The 13,298-nt window shown below is 39.4% G+C and overlaps 1 protein-coding gene across 3 annotated transcripts in view; it reads left to right on the forward strand.

The window, feature by feature from the left end:
• The first annotated feature begins 6,492 nt into the window (after positions 1–6,492).
• The window catches only part of TRPC4 (transient receptor potential cation channel subfamily C member 4), a 205,548-nt gene continuing 198,742 nt past the window's right edge, over positions 6,493–13,298 (forward strand). Inside the window, exon 1 of one of the 3 annotated variants that reach the window (XM_032315137.1) lies at positions 6,493–6,872. The gene's annotated coding sequence lies outside the window, so the exon portion shown is untranslated. Of the gene's footprint in view, positions 6,873–7,342; positions 8,171–13,298 lie in introns of those variants that run through there. The other 2 variants (XM_032315135.1, XM_032315138.1) reach the window with 2 other exon arrangements.

The raw sequence follows: 13,298 nt of genomic DNA on the forward strand, positions 1-13,298 counted from the left end.
TAAATAAATAAAGTCTTAAAAAAACAAAACAAAACAGCGAAACCCAGATAATTCAAGACATACAATTGTTAAGGAGAACCCTCTCTACCCAATAACTTTATGCTCTTTCCCCTCTTTTTTCAAGAATAGTTTGATTTTAAAGATAGGTAAAATAATCCAGCTTGAAATAGCATCTGGCTAGAAGCCCTTTTACAACTTCTCTATGTTTCAGAACAGAGATTTTATAATAATGTTGATATTATGTAGGAGTAACTGTGGCTCTATCACCAGAATGTGGAAGGGTTTCTACTAAATTAAAAAATAAGGGGTGCCTGGGTGGCTTAGTCAGTGAAACATCTGACTCTTGATCTCATGATCTCTGGGTCATGAGATGGAGCCCTGCGTCACACTCCATGCTCAGTGGGAGTCTGCTTGAGTTCCTCTCTCTCCCTCTTCCTCACTCCCTCCTTCTATCCCTCCCCTGCTCTTGCAGATGTTCTCTCTCTCTCTCTCTCTCAAAAATAAATACATCTTAAAAATAGTAGCACATGGATTATGCAACAAAATTGATGTTCCCCTAGTATTCTGCTTAAGGGAATGTACAAACCTGATCTCCTGGAGGCAGGGAGGCCCTTTAATCGCTCCTCATGATCTGCTTCCTTTTTCAAGATTAGTACACATTCATATATTAGTGTACATTTAGTATCCATTAGGGAAGTGGTCTTTTCCACCGCTTGTCTCCTGAGGCAGTCAAACGTCACTCTCATTTCCTTCTGTGGTATTTAACTTCCATGCTAGATCTAGGAAGACTGCAATGTCCAGAACATAATTAAGAAGGCATCTGTAGAAGAGTAGTTAATAGAGGTGAACTGTATGCCATGAAATATCCAAGTCAGAGTGCAGAACAGAAGTGCTGGGATACCAGTGTGTACTTGGGCTCGGAGTCTGCCATGTACCACATGCGATGGGGCGCCAGACTGGGGGTAGGAGGGTAAATGATTATTCTAGAGCCTCAATCAGTGACAGGTACTGATAATGCTGGTGCACACTTAACATTTATTGGGTATGTGTATGTGCTTATCCCTATCACAAGCGCTTTATAGTACTATCACATAGAACTATAATGTCTACAGTACTACAATATACTACTATCTTAGCAGCCTCATCATAATGGTTCTCACTAACTGTACTCAGCTAGACATCAGGAGCAGATGAAGGTGCTGTCCAACAAGAGCCAGCCAGCTGGGGGACTTAGTACACAACGAGACAGGGAATGAGACAAATGGCAGTTTGGAGCTAATTCATAAAAATGGAATAGAATAGATAGAACAGAATAGATAGGGGACACCTGAGTGGCTCATTTGGTTAAGCATCTGCCTTCAGCTCAGCTAATGATCCCAGGGTCCTGGGACTGAGACCTGAATCAGGCTCCCTGCTCAGTGGGGAGTCTGCTTCTCCCTTTGCCCACTCCACCTCGTGCTCTCTCCCTCTCTCAAATAAATAAATAAGATCTTTAAAAATTAATTAATTGATTAATTAAAAATAAAACCTTAATAAGAACAGAATACCTAGCTCCGAAAAAGGCATTGGCCAAAGAATTTGGTTTATAATAAAGGTGACATTAATCAGCATAGAAAGAAAGCATTAATTCATGATTTGCCAGCTATAATAAATAATCTGACTCCCTATTTTGTAAAAGAGAAACAGATCTTTACTAAATAATGCATGCAAAAATAATACCCAAGTATGTTAGAATTAAGTATGATGCTATTGATAGACAAAACCTACATATTGCAAACCCTCTGTTGACCACTGCTGTAGGTGCTTTACATAAAAAACTGCTTTGGTCCTCAAACAAGCCTATGAGGTAGGAATAATTATTTCACTCCCACAAAAAGAGAAGATGGAGGTCAAGTAACATTGTCCAAGGTCACATAGCTTCTCAGTGCTCCAACAGCCAACTCAGACTCAAAGTATCCACAAGCAAATTCTGAAGCTTCCCCTTAAAAACATACCCATCCTCAGTCATCTCCTTATCAGAACATTATTTACTCAGAGTCATCTAGTTACTCAAGCCAAAAATCTCATGGCCATCCTAATTCTTCTTATATCCTATATTGTGAAAAATTCTGATGAATCTAAGTTGGTCCACACTGTATTTCCTGGTTTGTTTCAAGAGGCCCCTAAATGGTCTCCCTGTCTTCACTCTTACTTTGCCACAGTCTATTCTCAATGAAACAACCAAAATAATCTTTTAAAACATAAATCAGATCAAGTTATTGCTCTATCTGGAACTGTTCGTCCAATTAATCTTCATAGCCAGGTCCCTAACCTGACATGTCTTTGCCCAAATGTCTCCATATTACTGAAAAGTATCCTGATAGCTTGTCTAAAATTGCAACCCATATCACCTCACCGTCTGCTCCCACTAGCACTCCTAATCTCCATACTGTGTTCTTTGAATCACACTTGAATATTCCATATAACTTACTTATTTAATACACTTACTAAGTTTTGTTTGTCTTTCCTAAGCTGTAAGTTGTACAAGGACAGGATCTCATCTGTTTTGTTCATAATGTGTACTAAGCACCTAGCACAGTGCCTCACACTTAATATAGACTCCATAAATGTTTATTGAATGAATGTTAAGACTGGGATTTCAAACATCGGCAGCATGACCCTGTAGAGTTCATTAAATTAATAATAACTAAGCAGTTCTATAAGAAATGAAATTATTGGGCGCCTGGGTGGCTCAGTGGGTTAAGCCGCTGCCTTCGGCTCAGGTCGTGATCTCAGGGTCCTGGGATCGAGTCCCACATTGGGCTCTCTGCTCAGCAGGGAGCCTGCTTCCCCTCTCTCTCTCTCTGCCTGCCTCTCCATCTACTTGTGATTTCTCTCTGTCAAATAAATAAATAAAATCTTTTTTAAAAAAAAAAGAAATGAAATTATTAAAACAAATGCTCAAGAAATTGGTGAATATAAAGGGGGACAAGGCTTATGTAATATTAAAGTACTAATATAAACTATTCAGGAAAAATGTGATAGTTTAAAGCATTTAAGAATTAAACTTTTTTTTTTTAAAAAACAACTAACATTACCCAACATTTTATTTTATTTTATTTTATTTTATTTTATTTTATTTTTAAAGATTTTTATTTTATTTAGTTGAGAGAGAGACAGTGAGAGAGAGCATGAGAAGTGAGAAGGTCAGAGGGAGAAGCAGACTCCCCATGGAGCTGGGAGCCTGATGCGGGACTCGATCCTGGGACTCTGGGACCGTGACCTGAGCCGAAGGCAGTTGCCCAACCAACTGAGCCACCCAGGCGCCCACCCAACATTTTAACAATAAATAAAAAACAAGCAAGATCTACTATAAATATAAGTAATTAATGCTCTTACTGTATTAAGACCTATTACCAAACACATGGGGAAACAGCGCTAAAACCCTTGTGAGTACTGAAACAGTATATAAACTCAAAAGAAAAGAAACAAATAGCAAAGCAAAAAAGCGTATAAAAGCCATATTTTTTAATAATACAACTCATTATATTGAGATGCTGTTCTTCAAAAGTGGTAAGTTAGCAAAAATATAGAAGGAAATGAGGGAAAAGATTATGTATTCCTTGCTTAATGAGGGCTCCATAAAACACATGTAATCTGTATCACAGGCTTTAAAATATTCCTGCATTTTGGTGTAGTGGCTCTATTTCTAAGAACCTGTTCTGAGGACAAAATCTGTTGTACAGACATGTCTTTCAACAAAGTCTTACAATAGGGAATAAAACTATAAAAACAAACCACTTTTATAAGACTTGAGAATACTTAAATATTTCATAGAAGTATATAGTGAATTATTAAAATAATTTTTAAAAGAAAGCTTAGTAACTTAGAAAATATTAAAAACTTTTAAAAAGCAGGTAAAATGCTGTATTGATAGCATGATCCATGTGGTTTAGATCAAAGCCTAGTTACAACTGATGGTAAAAGGTAGGGGGGTGGTACAAAAACTTGGGGCAGGAACCACACTATCTACAAGGAAAGCTGAGTGATCTCAAGCCCTTTAGTGAGGGGATTTGGGTAACCCCCTGTGCAGAATAATGGAAAGTCCTGGTCCCACAGATAAAAGACAGGTCACATGGGCTTCAAAGACAATGCTCACCTGTTTCCCAAATTTGCCCAAGAAAAAGCCATAGTCATATATCTGATGATAGCATGCATTACCACCACATAAAATAATGACTATGATACACATACAGAACTACCATTTTCCAAATACCTGTTTCTGTGATTGCCTCTGAGTCTGAGATGTAACTGCTCTGGAAGAAAGTGCTTCACATGCTCCATATCAGGTAACTGGAAGTATCATTTCAGAAATTAAGTTGAAAGTTGAGTTCCTAATACAATTGGAATTCCAGCTCTGTGATATATTTAAACTATGAGTTGGCATTGCAGAGAATTGTTTTACTGCGATCATTTCTTGGGTCACTTGTCTTGCTAATTTTGAAACAAGAGTGCTTTCTTGTTTTTCTAACTCAGGTACTAAAAAGAAATTTTCAGTAAGGATATAACATTTTCTTTCTTTTTTTTTTTTTAAAAAGATTTTATTTATCTATCTGACAGAGATCACAAGTAGGCAGAGAGGCAGGCAGAGAGAGAGAGGAGGAAGCAGGCTACCCACGGAGCAGAGAGACCGATGTGGGGCTCGATCCCAGAACCCTGGGATCATGACCTGAGCCGAAGGCAGAGGCTTTAACCCACTGAGCCACCCACGCACCCCAGGATATAACATTTTCTTATAAATTTATTTGGCATCAATGAATTGCATTTTAAGTGAACTGCATTTGCAGGTTTGTGGAATGATGCCAAATTTGTATTTTAAAAATGTAAACAAAACCCACAAACAAACCTTCCTCCTTCTATTGCTGATGACTGTAATATACAGTTCACTGTGTTGCTTAAACAGATTTCAAATAATTTTCCTGTAATTGCTAATCATTTTAGTGGCATGAGGTTAGCAATCAATAATCACCTGAAACTGTTGAAAATAAGTTCCAGGATCAATAGAACATTCTTCTTCCCATGGAAACAAAGCTCCCTCAGATGGCTATCCTCACTGTTCCTTTCTGTTTTGTATTTGTTGTAGAGTCACAGGCACATTTGTTACAGAAAAAACAACTTAAGGAAATAGACAAAATGTCTCTTACCAACATCATGACAGAGATGGCATTTGTTACAAAATACCTATCCTAAAAGAGGCAGGAGGAGGTATACAATTTGGTACAGGTGTATATTTGCAAAATAGAGTTATTAATTTTTATTAATAAAAATTAACTTCTGTTGAATAGCTATTAACAGTTTAACAGCTATTAAATTCTGATGAATAGCTATGAATAGCTATAGTTGTCACTGGTCCACCTTCTTTTTTTTTTTAATTTTATTTATTTATTTGACAAAGAGACAGAGATCACAAGTAGGCAGAGAGGCAGGCAGAGGGAGAGGAAGGGAAGCAGGGTGTCTGGTGAGCAGAGAGCCCGATGTGGAGCTTGATTCCAGGACCCTGGGATCATGACCTGAGCCGAAGGCAGAGGATTTAACCCACTGAGCCACCCAGGTGCCCCAGTCCACCTTCTTTTAAAAGTATTTTAAAATATATTACAAAGACATATACTTGTCTTGGTAAGTGTAATTCTACTAGGGGTTTATTTTTAAAGACACACTGAAATAGACGATGCAGAATTTTGTTTATCTGGTTGAGACAAAAGATTCCATTAATAATTGTTATCTTCATTTTTATTTCTTTAAGTACTGAAGCATTTCAGTTACTGAGGATGAAGAGGAAGAGGAGTTATTTCCTGAAAAAATATAAAAATATTTACAGTTGTATTGCATAAAACAGATTTTCATATATATTCCCCCTTGTTAAGTAGAAAGCAGACTTGTGTTTATTATAAAGTTCATTAACATGTCTACAGAAAGATGTGTTGTTGCATATTTTAGAAAAGCCATCATTTAACATTAAGAAAACTAAACAAAATATTTAAAGATGTTAATGTATTTTTGTGGTTAAGAGTCAAAAGAGATTCAGGGAAGAAGGGAATCCTTTTGTTGTCCTTGCCTTTGTTTTCTGAAGAGCTATTATAGGAACCAGGTTTGTCTCCTGTACTTCAGTATTTTGGAGGAGATGATCTAGAGGTAGTACTCCTAAAAATTTAGAACCGGTGTCAAGGCTGAGCTTGAGATAAACACAGGAGAGGAGTAGTAAACAAGAGAGAAAGAAACATCTGGAAATTTGAAAAGTGATTTAAAAGAAGAAAGCAGCATGCACATCACACAAGTGGGTAATCTCTAGAGATATCCTCTTTATTCATGTAAATACCCCCCCCCTCCGCAAACCCTCAACTCACGTGAACTAAAAAGAGGAAAGGAAAAAAAAAAAAAATGGGGGTGGGGGGAGATAACCAAGAAGGAAATTTAATTTTGCGCTTTGGAGTCTGCGTGTGAGTGCCGGCTTGCCGCCTACCCTCGACGTCCTTGGGGAACATTCCTTGGGAAGAAACTGGTGCTCCTCTCAGTCCGCTCAGCACCGATTCCAGGAAGGTGTGAGATCGCCTGGCTGGGACGGGAAGGAAGGGCTGCCACTCATCTGTTGCACAGCCCGAAGCTGGAGCAGGCGGCCGCTGAGACACGGTGGGCGACCCACCGCTCACCCCGGGGCTTTCGGAAAATAAAGGAAATCAAGTAGAAACTGACGGTCCGCGGCGGACACTCCTTAGTTAAGATTCCGCATGGACACCACTCTTCATTTTACAAACGGACTCTCAAGTCAGTGGGCCGTGACCAACCAAGGCTCCGTGAGTCACAAGCTGGGAACCACCACGTCTCGTTTACAGCAAGTAAGTTACTGCCAACTTTACCAATATATGGCATTTCCTCTCCGCACTTTGGTCTTATTTTAGTACGTGAACTCCACAGAGATTGGCCAAAAGATAACTTTTATCCTGAAATCTCAGAACGCTGATGCAAGCATCACACACACACACGCACACGCACACGCACACCCGCACCCCCTCCCCCTCCCCACTCACACACACACTCCCCACCTGAAGCCACCAAACCTCCCGCTCTGGGGCTGGTGCGTGTTTGGCGTTTTAATTTAATATTTGGAAACTTACTGAGTTCCTATGCTTGTTGGAAGGACCGGGCTGGGTGGGGGTGGATGGAACGCTGTGTCTCATCATTTATTCATTGCGACTGTCTCAATTGTTGACACTAGTGGCAAGCCGCAGACTCCGGCTCTAGCAGGGGAAGTCTGACACCTTGAGGACGGGAGAGGGGGTGCCGGGAGCCCAGAGGAGCCGGAGTGGGAGAAGCTTTGAGAGTTCCCGGGTGGAGGTGGGAGTGGGGGTTACTTTTTTTCAAGTCGGGTGACCTGCCGCCTGGGTGCTGGTTCACTGGTTTGGGGACAGAACGTTCAGGAGCCGGGTCCCCGCGCGAATTGAACTCCGACGTGTCTGCAGAGCCCGCCCAAAGACTAAAGGTGTCCGGCCGGCACCCGGGACCACACCGTGGGTTCTGGCCGCTGACTTGGCTGGACGACGGCCGGTGGGGTGAGCCCGCCTGCCCAACTGGCTGACCTCAAGGAGTTGGTCCAGGGAGGCGGCGGCTGTCTGGGGGCAGCGGAGCCGGGGACCCAGCGTCAGCGCCTGCCCGCGCGCGGGTCCGGTCCACCGCCACGCAGAGCGGTGCGTGGGACGCGCATCTTCACCCGCGGTCCCTACCCAGCAGGGTCTGTGTGGACCCTGAGTCAGGCAGCCTCCCGGGACGGAGGGCGGGGTATCTTCCTCCGGGCTCATCCGCTGTCAGCCGTGGGAACGCTAACTTTATCCCGAGGGATCGGTGGGGGCGGGGGTGGGCGAAGTTCTCCTCCCCCGGATCTCACCTCCCCCTCCGGAGCTGCCCCTCCCTCCCCCGCCACCCATGGCACCGCTCTCAGAGCATCCTCACTCCGCCCAGTTCGGTGCCAGCTGCGTGGGCTCTAGCTTCGTGCGTTTTCCTTGGAATGCTCCAAAACTCGGCAGCGACTAAGGAAATCCCATTGGAATTTGCCGGGCGTGCTCTCACCCGGCATAGCACCCGCGCCGCATGTCCTTGGATCGATCGCTCTTCAGCCAGAAAATTGCCAACTTTGCAGGTAAAGAGGGTGTCGCCTCAGAGCTCCATTTGACCGGAGCTGCACCTCGCCTCCTTTCTGGGATCTCGGTTAAGTTTCTCAAGCAGCCTGGGAAGCCGGCTCCCTCTTGGGAGGCGGACATCCCTGGGGGGTTACGAGTTCAAAAGGCTCCGGCTGCTTGGTTTCTCTTTAAAGCTCCAGACCGGATTTGTGAAGCTTTTCTGTGGTTGACCTGGGCTGAGCGGGAGTTTGGGGATGCTTCTCAGCCTTTCAGTGCATCCAGCTTTAAAGCAGGGGAGAAGGCGAGGAGTGAACCCCTGGTGTGACTTATATGGTAAACAAAGCAGCGGCAGCCACGCCATGGTGCTGGGGAAGAAGGCTGTTTTTAGCCTTTTATGCGTTTGGGGAAAATGGAGATCTTGGTGGCCCCTGGGCATGCATGAGTGAGCCCTAGACTCGCTGGCACCTAAACTGGGGGAATGAAGAAAGGAAAGTGATCAATTTCCTGTCGATCAATTACACTCTGCGTCATTTTCATTCTCTATCAAGAAGCAGAAACACTTTTATCCGTGTTGCTGGACCAACGCTAGGGATTCCTAGTCCGCTTGGCAACTGAAATTCCAATTAAGCCAATGACCCTGTTTGCTACTTGGGTAAATCACTGAGATTCACAGCACAACTTGTTGTTCCAGCTGTGAACTCAGCTGCCTTTTGTGACTAGAGACTAGAGAATACTGGCAAGGGATGGAAGATTTGGGAGAGATTGAAAAAAGGGAGCTCTTATCTTGTCTGTGTTCACTATGTTGTATCCACTGTGATGCACCCTTGTTCACATGGTTTCTTAGGGAGACCCTTCCCATTAAATTCCACAGCTATAAAATGCAGCAGGTTGCTGCTGTTCACTGAGTAAGCACCAAGGCAGGGGAGTGGGAGGAGGCAGAGCAAGGCTTACTTGTTTAATTAAAAAATAAATTTGGAATAGACTTGCAAAACTAAAAAAAAAAAAAAAATCTTTCAGGTTTCATACAATTTCTGGCTTTTCGATCATTGTAACCACAACAGAACATACTACAAATTCTTTAAGAAAAATGGTTAACTAGTTTTTTTTTTTAATAAAACTATGAATTAGACAATGAGAGTAAGAAAGTGTGGGTGGATATGTTAAAACATTGAAATCGTCATCTCTGTTATGGTTTGCTATTTAAACTGACATTTGTAATACCTACTTCTAGTCACCCGGAGAAGCATCCCAGGAAATATTTCCCCTTAAGTATTGATGGCAAAGAATAGAGATACACGGTTAACCAGTACTTCAGATATTAGAATCAAAATTCAGATAAGACATTGTTAAAGAAACACTTAAAAAACTGTACTTATGAATTAGTGCGTTTAAGCCAAATCAGCACATCAGTAGAAGTTAAATGGGCTTTATCAAAGTATTTTATGTAAATGGTTTATGTTAATAAAGGTTAGTGCAGGTAGAAAGAAAGCAAGCACTTACACTGCTTATGAATAAGAAAACATAGAGCTGGAGAGCCTTTCAATAGAGCTCTCATCAGAGCTCAGCCATTCTGCAAACTCGCTGTCGTGGAGTGAAGAGCTGAAAGATTTATGCCAAGAAAGTTACCCTCAAAGAGAAACACTAACTGGTTAATGAGACTGAAACACAAGAGGTGCTTAATATTTGAGTGAGTAAATATAATGAATATACCATCAGATCACTAGACAGTTCAAACAAGGCAAAGTGAGAAGATGTATAATTGCAAATTTAGAAAAGTTCTTCTTCCTCTTAAGAACTTAAAGAAACAATGAGTATTCATCAAAGCCGAAAGTATCTAAGCTCAACAGATAGAAGAAATGTCTCTTTAGTAAAATCTTTCAAACATTGACAATTTTTCTAAAAATCTCTGGTTTTGGAAAATAAGATGTTTTCCATTTACTTGCTTAGTGGTTCTTAAAGATTTATAAAAGGTAAAATAGATTTCCATTATATATAAGCTGTAAAATTTTGTAATTTTTATGATGTTTATTTTTCTGTTGTAGTTATTCCCAGAAGGTCAAGTTCAAATTCACAGAAAAAACTGTGAGAAAACGAAAGTTCTCTATGAATTTTATGGCCACTTTGATGTTGAAATAGTAAGAGATCAAATAACTTTCCATGTAAGAAAACCTTAATTAATTCATGCTTTACATAAATAAGAAATATCTAAAACATTGCTATTATTCTTTCTGATTAAGAGAAATTAAAATATCTTACAGATCTTGTTCAGCACACACATTTTAAACTTTGAAACCTAAAGTCTGTTATAAGCACGATAAATTTTTGTTGAAGTAAAGTAATAACCTTTAGGATATGCTGATTAACCCCCTGAATTAAAAATATTTTTATAAATATATTGTTGGGAATATTGGCATATTTTTATAACTGTATGTTTAAATGCCAGGATAATTTTTGGCAATTCAGATTACCAACATTACATTCAACAGTTAAAAGCTGATGTAATCTATCTTTTCTAATTACTTCATAGATTGTAACACAAAGATATACACACATCTGTTCAGTAGTTAAAATTTTGAATATCAATGCTCAAAAACATGAAAGATTCTAGAAATATAGATATATAAAAATTGCTGAACAGCATAGCTAGGACAGTAAAACAATGGACTGAATATTTTCTTGTGAAAAGATGATTTTTTTTTAAAGCAAGCTAGGTGACAGGAAATGTAATAAATGATTAAATCTTTCTTTTACAAATTCATTATTGCTAAACATTTTATGAGATCAGATTCTAATGTGCATCTTTACTATCTATCTTGTATTGTCTGGACTAAGTTGAAGCCAGTGCTCTTCACCTTCTTAACATCTATGGAAAACCTCCCATAAGTATATTGATTGTTGTTGAAAATGAGATTGAGGAGACAGCTCCCAATAAAAAACTTGTCTTTTCACTTGATATGCCCATCACCTCCCCACCACAAATACACATTACAACCGGTTAATTCAACCCCACTTCCATTGGACAGTTGCTTCTATCTAGTGGTGATGAAAAATTGCTTCAGAACTCTTTCCCGTCCTTATGATTTCTACTTCTCATCCTCCCAGATGCAATGATCTCTCAATATTTCAAGAGATTTGAGAATATTTTGATCAGGGATAGAGTATCATGGCTCTATCTTTCTAATCAGCACAAATATAGACCTCATCTCTGAGAGCATTAGTACTGCCAAAACCACTCTATGATGATTTAGAAAAAGGAATCATTCATTCGCTAAACTGAAAATTAAAGACACATGCTTTGAAAATATACCAATTTAAAACTACGTTGTTCTCTGAAGTAGCCGGTAAATGAAGTGATCTATCTATATTTTTTTACAAATCTCAGTGATCCTTTTGTAAGTTCAGTTTCACTTAAATAGGACACAAAAAAGAGAGAACGGTTTCGGTACTGGATCTGCTCTTGTAACTAAAATGTAGATGACATCCCACTAATATTAGTGTATGTTTTGTCTCCATTTAAAAAAAACGTTTCCTTTGAAATACAGCAGTGTTATAGAGAAATGGCTTCCCGAGGAGCAAAAGATGCCATCTAGGCACGGTTTTACACATATAATTAGAAATGTTAATTAAAACATTAATTTAAAAATATGCCTTGATCACTTCATCTAGCACACTGCATTCTTTTCAAGAAATGGTGAGTGTAATCAAGTAAATCAGATATGCATTCATCATATTCTGCTTGTCATTTGCTATTGTATTCCTTAAATATGTTGAGAAAGTCAATGTCAGTAATTTCCTTGAACAAATTTCATCAAAAGTTAAAACTTGCTTAAGACAGAAAACAGGAACTATTACAAAAAAGTAAAGGAGAAAAAGAGAGGGGCCAATATTTAGGGGTACTTGTGTGCTGGACACTATGCGAGGGACTTTTAAAAAAACTTTTCCTCTGGTTTATTTTCACATCTACCCTAAGACCCTGCCCTAAACATCTACCCTAAGGGTATCATTGCCACTTTTTGAAGAATCTGAAAAGACTAAATTTCTAAAAAATCACAAAGCTGCTTTGTGGCAGAGTCAGGATTTGAACCCTTGTCTACTTGATTTTAAAACTGACACTCTTTACTTAATTCTTATGGTTCCTAATATGAAATGAGTACTCTCTTAACAAGATTCATGAATTCATGGTATCCTTATAGCTATTTCTTTAATTTTTTGAATGTTTTAACACTGGAACATAACCCCAGTGCGAGTTACGAAACAATACCTGTTAACAAAGCTCTAAGAGATTCAAAGCAGATTGGGAGCTAAGCCATTCACTCCAGCAGGTTCTCAAATTATTTCCTTTCTTCCTCTTGAATATCAGTGTAATATGTATGGGAAGAAAAAAAGGTTTATTTTCATGGATAAAATTTAAGGTTATAATTTTTGTCTCTAAAGAGACATCAGATTACAATTTGGAAATACACAGGTCTCCTTCCAAACTTTGAAGCACCTCTAGGCTGTTAATAGAGTATCTTTGTTTATAGAAAATGCAGTCATGTTAAGTCATGTTAGGTTTATGCTGCAGCTTATCGATGGCATATAAAACTTCTAGACAAGTGTTTTGGACTTATTTTTTTTCTGAAATTTTAATTGCCTAATTATTTTTAATGTCCCTTGGTATTTAATCATACATCCCAGAAGGCATCTATCAGCTGGTAACACATTTTAAGAAATTGGCCACTTTTTTTTTTTCAAAGATATACCTGCAGTTAAAACAAATGTGATTATGTCCAAAGTCCTCTTGACATGGAAGTTTTAATGAAGTTTTAAGAATTTTGTTGAATATGGGTAATACCATTACAAAAATTAACACTGAAATGGTACTCATTCAGTAGATATTTATTGAATATTAGTAAGTGAATAATAGAATAATTAGATGAATGACACACGAACAAACCCTTCATCTTTGCATTTTCTGCCAAAGCTCCCTCTGTATATAATAAATTTTCCCTTATTGCCCCCTGTCAAAATGTTCTCCAAGCACTAAAGTCTAATTCACTACTGCTGTTTCCTTCCTGTCTCCAGGTGTTGCAAGTATAAATACAAGCACAACTCTTGTTATATTCTGACTTGCAGGTGTGTAAAGGTCTGTCTCCTGAACTAGACAGT

The sequence above is a fragment of the Mustela erminea genome, chromosome 15 (genome assembly GCF_009829155.1).
Source record: "Mustela erminea isolate mMusErm1 chromosome 15, mMusErm1.Pri, whole genome shotgun sequence".
NCBI classification, from domain to species: domain Eukaryota; kingdom Metazoa; phylum Chordata; class Mammalia; order Carnivora; family Mustelidae; genus Mustela; species Mustela erminea.